Source organism: Alnus glutinosa, chromosome 7 (genome assembly GCF_958979055.1).
Source record: "Alnus glutinosa chromosome 7, dhAlnGlut1.1, whole genome shotgun sequence".
Classification (NCBI taxonomy): domain Eukaryota; kingdom Viridiplantae; phylum Streptophyta; class Magnoliopsida; order Fagales; family Betulaceae; genus Alnus; species Alnus glutinosa.
Genome location: NC_084892.1, coordinates 10758601 through 10771286, shown reverse-complemented (window position 1 = coordinate 10771286; position 12686 = coordinate 10758601).

Below are 12686 nucleotides of genomic sequence, written 5' to 3'. Positions count from 1 at the left end.
TGTAGAAACTGGGGTTTTACAAGAATTATTTTGGAGGGCAATTCTTTACTTGTGGTTCAGGCTATTAATCGCAATGGAAAATTGGAGTATGCATGGGAACATAATCGCAGATATTCAGAAGGGTCTTTTGGGATTTCATAGTTGGAAAACATGTCATACAAAGAAAGGAGCAAATTCAGCTGCCCATATCTTGGCTTAAAGAGGTTGTAGAAATGAAGTCAATCGTACTTGGATAGGGTGCATCCCTGATTGTAGTAGAGACGTTGTTCTTTCAAAGATTCCATCTCTGATTTTGTAGAGCTTTTAGCTCTGATTGATTTTCTTATTTCAATGAAATCAATACTATTTCTTTCAAAAAACAAAAAACAAAAAAAACTACGGTAATATGTTACTTCTTTTTTTAAAAAAAATAAATTATGTTAATGTTAGTATCCTATTAAAATATAATAACTTAATTAGTTTTATATATATATAGTTGAAGAAGATGCTTTGGACAATTTACTTGCTTGGAAAATTATCAAATATAAGTACAATTATATATATGCAATGTACAGTACACACAACATGTACACACACTTTCCCTTAAAAAAAAAATAGGGGTAATTATCTTTTCCCCCCATGAACTACCAACTTTTGCACAAATCCCTCATGAACTACCAACTCGACCAAAATAGAGCATCCAACTACCAAAGTTACACGTTTTCCTCTTTGATTTAACCCCTATGCTAGTTAGATGCTCTATTTTGATCGAGTTGGTAGTTCATGGGGGATTTGTGCAAAACTTGGTAGTTCATGGGGGGAAAAGGTAATTACCCCAAAAAAATAATAAAGAAAAAAAGAGAGCATGTACATACTTTTTTTAACGAGAGAGAGAGAGGTTATCAAACCCCTTTTTTTTTTTCTACAAAGATATCAAACTCTATTCACACGCTAAGTATCGACCTTCAAGTGTGAGTTGGTAGTAGAGCCCTTCTAAGGTTTCACTTCTAGAAGATGAAAAGTGCAGGTTTAATTTAAATTTCACCTTTATGGTTATACGATTATAATTATAATGGTACTTCATCACTGAGATAAGGATGTAAGCATCATTCAACTATTGAAAATATTTTCAAATGTTGGAACTCATAACTCAAAAGTATAAGCGTCGTTCAAGACTCCAAAGGGAGGGCAAAAGTGGGAGAAAAAATGATAAAACGCCATGTGAAGCGCACGTGATGGACTATCTGATTTAACAAGGTTGATTAATAGAACGGGGTTTTGGTAAGTAAATGGTAGTTTGAGGTAATCAAAGTAGTAAGTATCAGTTCATGGGGCCATATTGAAGAAGGGTGGTAGTTCATAGGGGAAAAAGGTATTTACCCCAAAAATTATTGTTTTACAGCGAATTTTTTCGTAAACGATGGAGACTGGGGACCGAAGTAGGAAGAGGTCATCAGACAACCTCGCTAGGTTGGTTTTCGAGGAGTTATACCCAACTCTTGAATGATGATTTGTGCCATGATCATGGTCACCCTCTTCATGAATAGTTTTTAATTGTTTTAAAAAGTATGTTATATGAATTGAATCAAGTAAAATGCTTTATATGGATAGATGTTTCATGTATACTTTTGAGGCTTTAAATTGTATGAAGATATGCCTTATAGATTGTATTGAAGAAATATTGTTTGGTGTTGCATGAACATAGAAGTAAAGCAAAGAAAAAATGTATTAGCATGCATCATGAACATGTACATGTAAATGATAATGGAATAAGAGACAACTAACGCTATGGCACGGTTGACGATACCCAATTTGTGCTCAAGCATTCTCTCATGGCTAACGGACCAGTCCCTCATGACACAAAATGAAAAGGGGGTTAAAGCCCCTTAACACACGAAATGAAAATGGGTTTAAAGTCACTCAGTATACGAAACATAAAGGAGTGAAGGGGTTTAAAGTCCCTCAATATATGAAACGTAAAGGCTTGAACAAAAAGAATATGAAAGCACGCATTGCATAGTTATGATGATGTTTTATCAAGAATTTCATGCTAGAGGTATCAGTATGTATATGTTTTTGGATGGAACGTGGAACATATATATACCATTAGTAGTGGAATGCATGCATATGCATGTAGTTGAGTGATATACAGATATGTATAAGTCTCTCTCTCTTTCTCTCTCTCTCTAGAACTCCGAAGAACAAAGAGATGATGGATGTCGTAGTGAGAGGGTTACTGGAGCAGAGGTATTTCGTCGATCCAGTGGATTATGGTTTCGAGGATAGAGTTGATGGAGTTGATTGTTCGGGATACATGGTAGCAGTTGGAGATCATGAGGTTGCAAATGGACTCGAAGAAGGCGACAATGAAGCCGAGAAAGTTTTTGCTGGAGTTGGAGTCGTGGAAGTGACTAGGGCTCATTATCACACTCTCAACATGGAAGGAATGCTGACGATCTAGAACTTTATGAGAAGTTTTTGAAAAGTAGTCTATCAATTTTTAAGTTATTTCTCCTTTGGGTTTGGCCAAATGGCCAGGTAGGTTGCGATTTTTGTTGTGTTTGATAATTTTGGATGAGTTGTGATTTTGTTGGTTTGAGTTTTTGGGATTTCATTTGAGAATGGCCGAGTGTAGCATGGATTGCTGGTTAAAGATTTTCGATTGTCGATTGTGTGTTTTCTTTTTGGTTGTTTTTGATTTACTAGGTTCTTTGGTGATTGTTATTTGAAGGATAGCCAAACTAAGGTTGATTTTCTAAATTGATTGTGGTTTGGCAAAATAGGTAATTTTTTGCTAGATTTTTATTTGTTCTTCCCCTTGTCCAAATATGTAACTGTGGGTTTGAGGTAATTTGGTTTGATTTTCCATTTTGGTTAAACCATAAATTCAAACCCTCAACGCATAGAACCAGGTTTCACTACAAGTTCAAATTGCTTTTGCAGTGTCGTATAAGCCACATAAATTTTTCTTTCTTAATTGCCTAGCTATTTGGTTACTGAGAAACGTAAGGAAGAAAAATATCACGATTTTTTGTTTCTTTTAGTTTTTAATTTTTATTCTAGACTAGGGTCGTTTGTAAAACAAAAAACAAAAAACAAAAAACAAAACAAAAAACAAAAAAAAAAAAAAAAGACTTAAAAAATTTCACATCATTTTTTTTAAAAAAAAAAAAACGACATGAATCATTGTATGTCGTTTACTATTTAACATATGTTCATGAGTAAACGATGACAATATTTTTTTTTCTCAAACCAATAATTCACAACCGAAATCAAAGTATGAGAATAAAACAATGAGATCTAATTCTCGTTGGTTTTTAGCCAATTAACGATGTGAATGACTCTATTTTTTGTAATGAAAGTCTTGCTACTACATGACTCCTTATGCCACAACATTTCTCTACCAGGTTAGCTCCTTCTTTAGCATAATCATTTTGAAACATTGTCCCACTGAAATGTATTTTGTGGAGTATTTATAGCCATCAAATACTTTAAAACTCATTTAAGGTTTAAGGCTCAGTTGTTAAACCGCGACCAATATTCCATAAAATACATTTCAATGCCACAATGTTTCAAAATCACCTAACAAACTTTTGTCAATAAATTAGATAAAACTTTAGCAAATAATTCATATACTGCACTGTAGAGTGATCTTTTTTTCCACCAACTTTGGCTATTGCCAAAGATTTCTCTTTTTGTTTCAAATGATTTTCTCCTTTTAAATTGTATGTATTGATTTGTATGATGGTATGTGGAAGAATGTATAGAATGAAATATGAGATAAAGAAATTGTGACTTGTAATGAGTTTTTCAACTATATAAAGTCATGTTATCAGGAGGAAGGTCAAATTGAGATCCCATCTACTACTTGGGATGAGAATAAGAAAATTAGACGTGTTTCTAATGCGTTCCTAGGATCGAGCTAAAATGTCGAAGAAAGATGTTGAATTGATGAAATTAGTTCATGCAACTGAAGTATCAATTCAATCATTAGATTTGGTTCGTTTTTTGAGTGATTTGGAAGTATCTGAAACAAAAAGAGAAATCATTGGCATTAACCAAAGTTGCGAGAAAAAAGACCACTCTACAGTGTAATATATGAAGTTTTTGCTAAAGTTTTATATAATTTATTGATATGGGTTTATAAAGTGATTTTGAAACATTGTGGCACTGAAATGTATTTTGTGAAATATTGGTCACGGTTTAACAACCGAGCCCTAATCCCTAAACAAGTTTTGAAGTGTTCGATGGCTAAATCAAGTGGTTGTGATTGGGCGAGTGCTTCTAGGTCCGGGGGTAGCTGAGGCCGTTGGTTGTGAAACCTTTGTAGGAAACTAAAAACATGTGTGAAAGATATTGTCACTTGGAGATTAGATGAGGAAATGACTGATTAAATGAGGATTGATGCTTAAGACCAATGGCAGAGTCAATTTATAAAGGCAGAATTAGGAAGGAGCTACGAGTTTTCCTAAAAACACCATGGAGATGGGGAGGGAGAGTGCTTCATCCTAGGTTAATATGAATTTTATTAGAAAAACGAATGCATATATGAATACGTACTCATGGTTTAATAATACTGGAAAATAAAAAAGCTATTAAGGTAGTTACTTTATTGACTAGCTAATATTGGAAAATAAAATATCTATGAAGGTAATTACTTTATTAAATAGCTAATGTATCTACAAAGTTTGTTTGTATTTATTTTAGTAACATTGTACGTACAAGCTGGGGGTGCCTTAGCTTGAAATTAGGAGTTGAAATTAGTAAAAGGAAATCAATCATGCATTTGCAATTTGCAGGGTTGTAAAGACTTACTTTTGGTATATAATAACTAGGCTCCCAGCCCCCTATAGAGTACTTTGTCCGAGTTTTTCCTAATGTTTCAAAATTACTTTATAAACTTCTATCAATAAATTAGATAAAGTTTTAGCAAATAATTCATATACTGCACTGCAGAGTGGTCTTTTTTCCCCCCAACTTTGGTTAGTGCCAAAGATTTCTCTTTTTGTTTCAGATACTTTCTACTATTAAATTGTAAGTATTGATTTGTAATATGAAATAGGATGGTTTGTGGAAGAATGTATAAAATGAAATATGAGATAAAGGAATTGTGACTTTTAATGAGCTTTTCAACTATATAATGTTGTGTTATTAGGACGAAGGTCAAATTGAGATCATCCACTACTTCGGGATGAGAAGAATAAATTGGAGGAGTTTCTAATGCGTTACTGGGATCGAGTTAAAATGGCGAAAAAGATGTTGAATTGATGAAATCAGTTTTAGCAACTGAAGAATCAATTCAATCATCAGATTCGATCCATTTTTTGAATTATTTGGAAGCATTTGAAACAAAAAGAGAAATCGGTGGCACTAACCAAAATTGGGAGAAAAAAAAAAAAAAGCCACTCTACAGTGTAGTATATGAATTATTTGCTAAAGTTTTATCTAATTGAATGATATAAGTTTATAAAGTGATTTTGAAACATTGTGGCACTGAAATGTATTTTATGCAGTATTTATCGCCATCAAATACTTCAAAACTCGTTTAAGGTTTAAGGCTTGGTTGTTAAACCGCGACCAATATTCCACAAAATACATTTCAGTGACAAATGTTTCAAAATCACTTTATAAACTTTTATCAATAAATTAGATAAAACTTTAGCAAATAATTTATATATTGCACTGTAGAGTGGCTTTTTTTTTCCCCCAACTTTGGTTAGTGCCACAGATTTCTCCTTTTGTTTCAGATGATTTTCTACCATTGAATTGTATGTATTGATTTGTAAAATGAAATATGATGGTTTGAAAGAATGTATAGAATGAAATATGAGATAAATGAATTGTAAGTTGTAATGAGCTTTTCAGCTATATAATGTGGTGTTATCAAGACGAAAGTCAAATTGAGATCTAATCCACTACTTTGGGATGAGAAGAAGAAATTTGAGGAGTTTCTAATACGTTCCGGGGATCAAGTTAAAATGGCGAAAAAAGATGTTTAATTAATGAAATTTGTTCAAGCAACTGAAGAATCAATTCAATTAGGGGTGTACAAGCGGGGCGGTTATTAACCAGAAATAACCGATATCCACTAATAACTGCCAACAACTTCTAACCGGGGAAACCGGGAAACTGAAAAATTAGAAATATGCTCAACGAGATAGCCGGATAAATGGGTACCCGGTTGCTGTTACCGGTAACTATTTTTTTACTATTATATATAATTATATATATTACATGGACTGGGCAACGCCTGAAGGCCAACTATTCTGCTGAAGGCCCTATTTGGATATTTTGTGGTGTAGCGATACTTCTCTTACCTAGAAGCATGAGTGATTGCATGTACATTATATCAATATTTATTGGTATAGCAAATGCTTTGATGACGGTATGACCTAATTCTCTGAGCTATTAATCTTTCTCATTTCAAATGATTTATAAGTCCACTTCAATGGCATTTTAAGAAAAGGTATAAGTGAAGCATTGTTGTTACTTATCAATATAAAGTTAAAAAACAAAAAGAAGCATTTTCATGATTGTTACAGAAATCCTTTAACTATAACTCATTATTGACATTTGTCATAATAAGTTAATGATGGTTATGGCGTAGTTTGTAAAGAGAACCAAATTGTACATGAAACATAAGTGCCTGTCATCATTGATACGTTGGTATACGGGTAGTTTGTTTCTGTTACAGCTAGTAATTTCTCCCGCATTTTGTGAAAAACATCATGTTCTTAATGAAATCTTTGGCACTAGACAAAGTAGGAAGAAAAAAGATCATTCTATAGTGCAGTATATGATTTTTTTGCTGAAGTTTTATCTAATTTATTGATAATGGTTTATAAAGTGATTTTGAAACATTGTGTTACTGAAAAGTCTTTTGTGGAATATTGGTCGCGATTTAACAACGAGCCCTAAATCCTAAACGAGTTTTGAAGTGTTTGATGGCTAAATCAAGTGGTTGTGATTGGACGGGTGCTTCTAGGTCCGAGGGTAGCTAAGGTCGTTGGTGGTGAAACCTCTCAAAAAAAAACTAAGAACATTTGTGAAAAAGATTGTTATTTGGAGATTAGATGAGAAAATTGCTGATTAGATAAGGATCGATCATTAAGACCAATGGCAGAGTTAATTTATAAAGGGAGAATTCGGAAGGAGCTACGAGTTTTCTTAAAAACACCAAGGAAATGGGGAGGGAGAGTGCTTCAGCTTAAGTTAATATTAATTTTTATTAGAAAAACAAACGTATATATGTATATGTTCATGTGGTTTAATAATACCAGAAAATAAAAAAGCTACGAAGGTAATTACTTTATTGACTAGCTAATACTGGAAAAGAAAAAAGTTAAGAAGGTAATCACTTTATTGGCTAGCTAATATATGTAAAAAGCTTATTTGTATTACATTTAGTAACATTGTACGTACAAGCTAGGGGGTGCATTTGCTTGAAATTTGGAGATGAAATTAGTAAAAGGGAATCAATAATGCATTTGCAATTTGCACAGTTGGAAAGAGTTAGTTTTGGTATATAATAGCTCGGCTCCCGGGCTCCTACAGAGTGCTTCGCCCAAGTTTTTCCTAATGTTCAAAAATCACTTTATAAACTTATATCAACAAATTGATAAAACTTTAGCAAGTAATTCATATACTGCACTGTAGAGTGGTCTTTTTCTCCCCAACTTTGGTTAGTACCAAAGATTTCTCTTTTTGTTTCAGATGATTTTCTACTATTGAATTGTATTTATTGATTTCAAATTTGAAATTGGATCGTTTGTGGAAGAATGTACAGAATGAAATATGAGATGAAGGAATTGTGACTTGTAATGCATTCTCGGGATCGAGTTAAAATGGCAAAGAAAGATGTTGAATTGATGAAATTAGTGCAACTGAATAATCAATTCAATAATTAGATTCAATCCAATTTTTGAATGATTAGGAAGTATAGGAAACAAAAATCGAAATCATTGGCATTAACCAAATTTGCGAGAAAAAAGACCACTCTACACTGTAGTATATGAAGTTTTGCTAAAGTTTCATCTAATTTATTGATAGGGTTTATAAAGTGATTTTCAAATAATATGACACTGAAAATGTAATTTGGGGAGTATTTATAGCCATCCAACACTTCAAAACTCGTTTAGGGTTTATGGCACGGTTGTTAAACCGCGACCAATATTTCACAAAATACATTTCAGTGCCACAATGTTTCAAAATCACTTAGTAAACTTCTATCAATAAATTAGATAAAACATTAGCAAATAATTCATATACTGCACTGTAGAGTGATATTTTTTCCCCCAACTTTGGTTAGTGCCAAATATTTCTCTTTTTGTTTCAGATGATTTTCTACTATTCAATTGTATGTATTTATTTGTAATATGGAATATGATGATTTGTGGATGAATGTATAAAATGAAATATGAGATGAAGGAATTGTGACTTATAATGAGCTTTTCAACTATATAATGTCGTGTTATCAGGATGAATGTCAAATTGAGATTTCAACCAGTACTTTTGGTTGAGAAGAAGAAATTTGAGTTTCTAATGTGTTCATGGGATCGAGTTAAAATGGCGAAGAAAGATGTTGAATTGATGAAATTAGTTCAAGTAGCTGGAGAATCAATTCAATCATCAGATTCGATCCATTTTTTTAATGATTTGGAACCATCTGAAACAAAAAGAGAAATCTTTGGCACTAGCCAAAGTTGGGAGAAAAAAGATCACTCTACAGTGCAATATATGAATTTTTTTTCTTGAAGTTTTATCTAATTTATTTATAGGGGTTTATGAAGTGATTTTGAAACATTGTGGCATTGAAACGTATTTTGTGGAATATTGGTCGCGGATTAACAACCGAGCCCTAATCCCTTAACGAATGTTAATGCGTTCGATGGCTAAATCAAGTGGTTGTGATTGGGCGGGTGCTTCTAAGTCCGGGTGTAGCTGAGGCTGTTGGTGGTGAAACCTCTGTAAACAAGTAAGAACATGTGTGAAAGATATTATCACTTGGAGATTAGATGAGGAAATTGCTGATTAAATGAGGATCGATGCTTAAGTCCATTGGCATATTCAATTTATAAAGGGAGAATTAGGAAGGAGCTACGAGTTTTCCTAAAAACACCCAAGAATTGGGGAGGGAGAGTGCTTCAGCCTAAGTTAATATGAATTTTTATTAGAAAAACGAATGCATATATGTAGTCGTACACATGGTTTAATAATATGGGAAAATTAAAAAGCTATGAAGGTAATTACTTTGTTGACTAGCTAATATTGGGAAATAAAAAAGTTACGAAGCTAATTACTTTATTGACTAACTAATGTATGTAAAAAGCTTGTTTGTATTACATTTAGTAACATTGTACGTACAAGTTGGGGGGTGCGTTCATTTGAAATTTGGACTTGAAATTAGTTAAAGGGAATCAATAATGCATTTGCAATTTGCAAGGTTGGAAAGAGTTAGTTTTGGTATATAATAGCTAGGCTCCCTGGCCCCTATAGAGTGCTTCATCCAAGTTTTTCCTAATGTTTAAAAATCACTTTATAAACGTCTATCAATAAATTAATAAAACTTTAGCAAATAATTCATATATTGCACTGTAGAGTAGTCTTTTTTCCCCAACTTTGGTTAGTGCCAAAGATTTCTCTTTTTGTTTAAGATGATTTTCTACTATTGAATTATATGTATAGATTTGTAATATGAAATAGAATGGTTTGTGGAAGAATGTATAGAATGAAATTTGAGATAAACGAATTGTGACTTGTAATTGAGCTTTTCAACTATATAATGTCGTGTTATCAAGACGAATGTCAAATTGACATCTCATCCACTACTTTGGGATGAGAAGAAAAAATTGGAGTTTCTAGTGCGTTCTTGAGATTGATTTAAAATGGCAAAAAAAGATGTTGAATTGATGAAATTAGTTCAAGCAAATGAAGAATCTAATCAATCATTAGATTCGATCCATTTTATGAATGATTTGGAAGCATCTGAAACAAAAGGAGCAATTTTTTCACTAACCAAAGTTGGGGGGGAAAAAAAAACCACTCTACAGTGCAATATGTGAATTTTTTGCTGAAGTTTTATCTAATTTATTGATAGGGGTTTATAAAGTTATTTTGAAACATTGTGGCACTGAAATGTATTTTGGGGAGTATTTATAGTCATCCAACACTTCAAAACTTGTTTAGGGTTTAGGGCACAGTTTTTAAACTGCACCAATATTCCATAAAATACATGAAAATTAAAGCGACTTCTAATTTAACATGTGTGTGCAACGTGTAACAAAATATCAAATGCGGAATATAAAAGAGACATATATTTTGTTAACGAAGTGTTAACTCAATTAAGAGAAAAACCACTCCGAGGCAGCCAAACCTAAGATTTCCAATATTTAGAAGACAAAACTAATTACAAAGCAGTATCACTCACATACCCTTATGTAGTGGTCGTACCTTGAACTCCGACGCAAAACCCAATGTGAACGCCTCCCAACCAAGTCACCTACTTGAAAGGGTCTTCAATGGTATCTTTTACCTTAGGACTCCTCCCTAAGATAGACTTCACACGAACACAGCAACAACACTTCGGTAACGGCTTGAAAGCAAGCGGATCAGCACAATAACTCATAAAATATACTCTCTAAGCACTACGGAATTCAATATCGAATTCTTACAAATTACATGCCTAGAGGCCTCTATTTATGGCTATAGAAGACCTCAATCGAGTTTGAATCGATTTTCTCTAAGCGGCGTCCGGACGGTAGTTGAGAGCATCCGGACGGCCAACTGTGCAACCGGCTTTCCAAATACGCTGGTATTCTTTCCTAAATAGGGCCGCGTCCGAACGGTGTTGCCCTAACGTCCAGACGGTTGCACTTTTGCTGCACGCAATATCCATAATAAGGACTGAGCATCCAGACAGTGTAGACTGATGTCCGGACAATTGCAAATCTTCTGCACGTTTGCCTTATCAAGGATAGCGTCTGGACGGAATAACCACGTCGTCCGGACGGTTGCAGCTGTCTTCCCATATCTATGTTTGAAAAGGAAATCATTTTACTTGTTGAACACTGAATAGCATTCGGACGTGTTGCTGAGACGTCCGAACGGATGCAACCTGGAACAGTTCGAAGCTTTTGGACACAGATGGGAGTCCAAACAAGAAGATCTTGTCGTCTGGACGGATGTTGCTTGACTGATGAGCGACTGGACGGAATACCACGTTGTCTGGATGGATGCAAGGGATCTAAACTTCACTGTCTTGAATTCTACACAGAGTCTTCTTGAAATACATAACCGAAGTGTAGACTCTGAATATAAACAGCATCCCTGATTAAAAAGTAACATTACATAAAAGTGATTTTGTCCAATAAAATGCAGTCAATCACAAACTAACAATACATTTCAGTCCCACAATGTTTCAAAATCACTTAATAAACTTCTATTAATAAATTAGATAAAAATTTACCAAATAAGTCATATACTGCACTGTTGAGTTGTCTTTTTTTCCCAAACTTTAGTTAGTGCCAAAGATTTCTATTTTTGTAGAATACATAGATTTCAATAGTAGAAAATTATCTGAAACAAAAAGAGAAATCTTTGTCACTAACCAAAGTTGGGAGAAAAAAGACCATTATGCAGTGCAATATATGAATTTTTTGCTGAAGTTTTATCTAATTTGTTGATAGGGGTTTACAAAGTGATTTTGAAACATTGTGGCATTGAAATGTAGTTTGTGGTGTATTTAATACATTTCAGTCCACAATGTTTCAAAATAACTTTATAAACTTCTTCCAATAAATTAGATAAAACTTTAGCAAATAATTCATATACTGCATTGTAGAGTGGTCTTTTTTCCCCCAACTTTGGTTAGTGCCAAAGATTTCTCTTTTTGTTTGAGAAGACTTTCTACTATTGAATTGTATATATTGATTTGTAATTTGAAATAGGATGGTTTGTGGAAGAATTTATACAATGAAATATGAGATGAAGAAATTGTGACTTGTAATGAGCTTTTCAACTATATAATGTCGTGTTATCAGGACGAAGGTTAAATTTAGATCTCATCCATTACTTTGAGATGAGAAGAAGAAATTGAAAGAGTTTCTAATGTGTTCCCACGATCGAGTTAAAATGGCGAAGAAAGATGTTGAATTGATGAAATTAGTTCACGTAGCTAGAGAATCAATTTAATCATCAGAGTCGATCCATTTTTTGAATGATTTTGAACTACCTGAAACAAAAATAGAAATCTTTGGCACTAACCAATGATGGGGGGAAAAAAGACCAATCTGCAGTGCAATATATGAATTTTATGCTAAAGTTTTATCTAGTTTATTGATCGGGGTTTATAAAGTGGTTTTGAAACATTGTGGCACTGAAATGTATTTTGTAGAGAAACATTGTGGAACTGAAATGTATTTTGTGAAGTATTTATGTTACTTCCCACATTGTTTGGGAATGGGAATGTGCTTATATGTATAAACATACTTTTCTTGATACAACGCGTTTTAAAGCTTTGATGACCATTGAAAAAATATAGACTCCTAATTTAACGTGTGTGTGATCAATTGTGCCACAAAATATTAAATGCAGATTTGAAAGAGACAAATATTTTGTTGATAAAGTGAAAACTCTTATCAAGAGAAAAACTACTCCAGGGCAGCCAAATCTAAGAAATCTACTATTCAAAAGACAAAGCTAGTACTCAC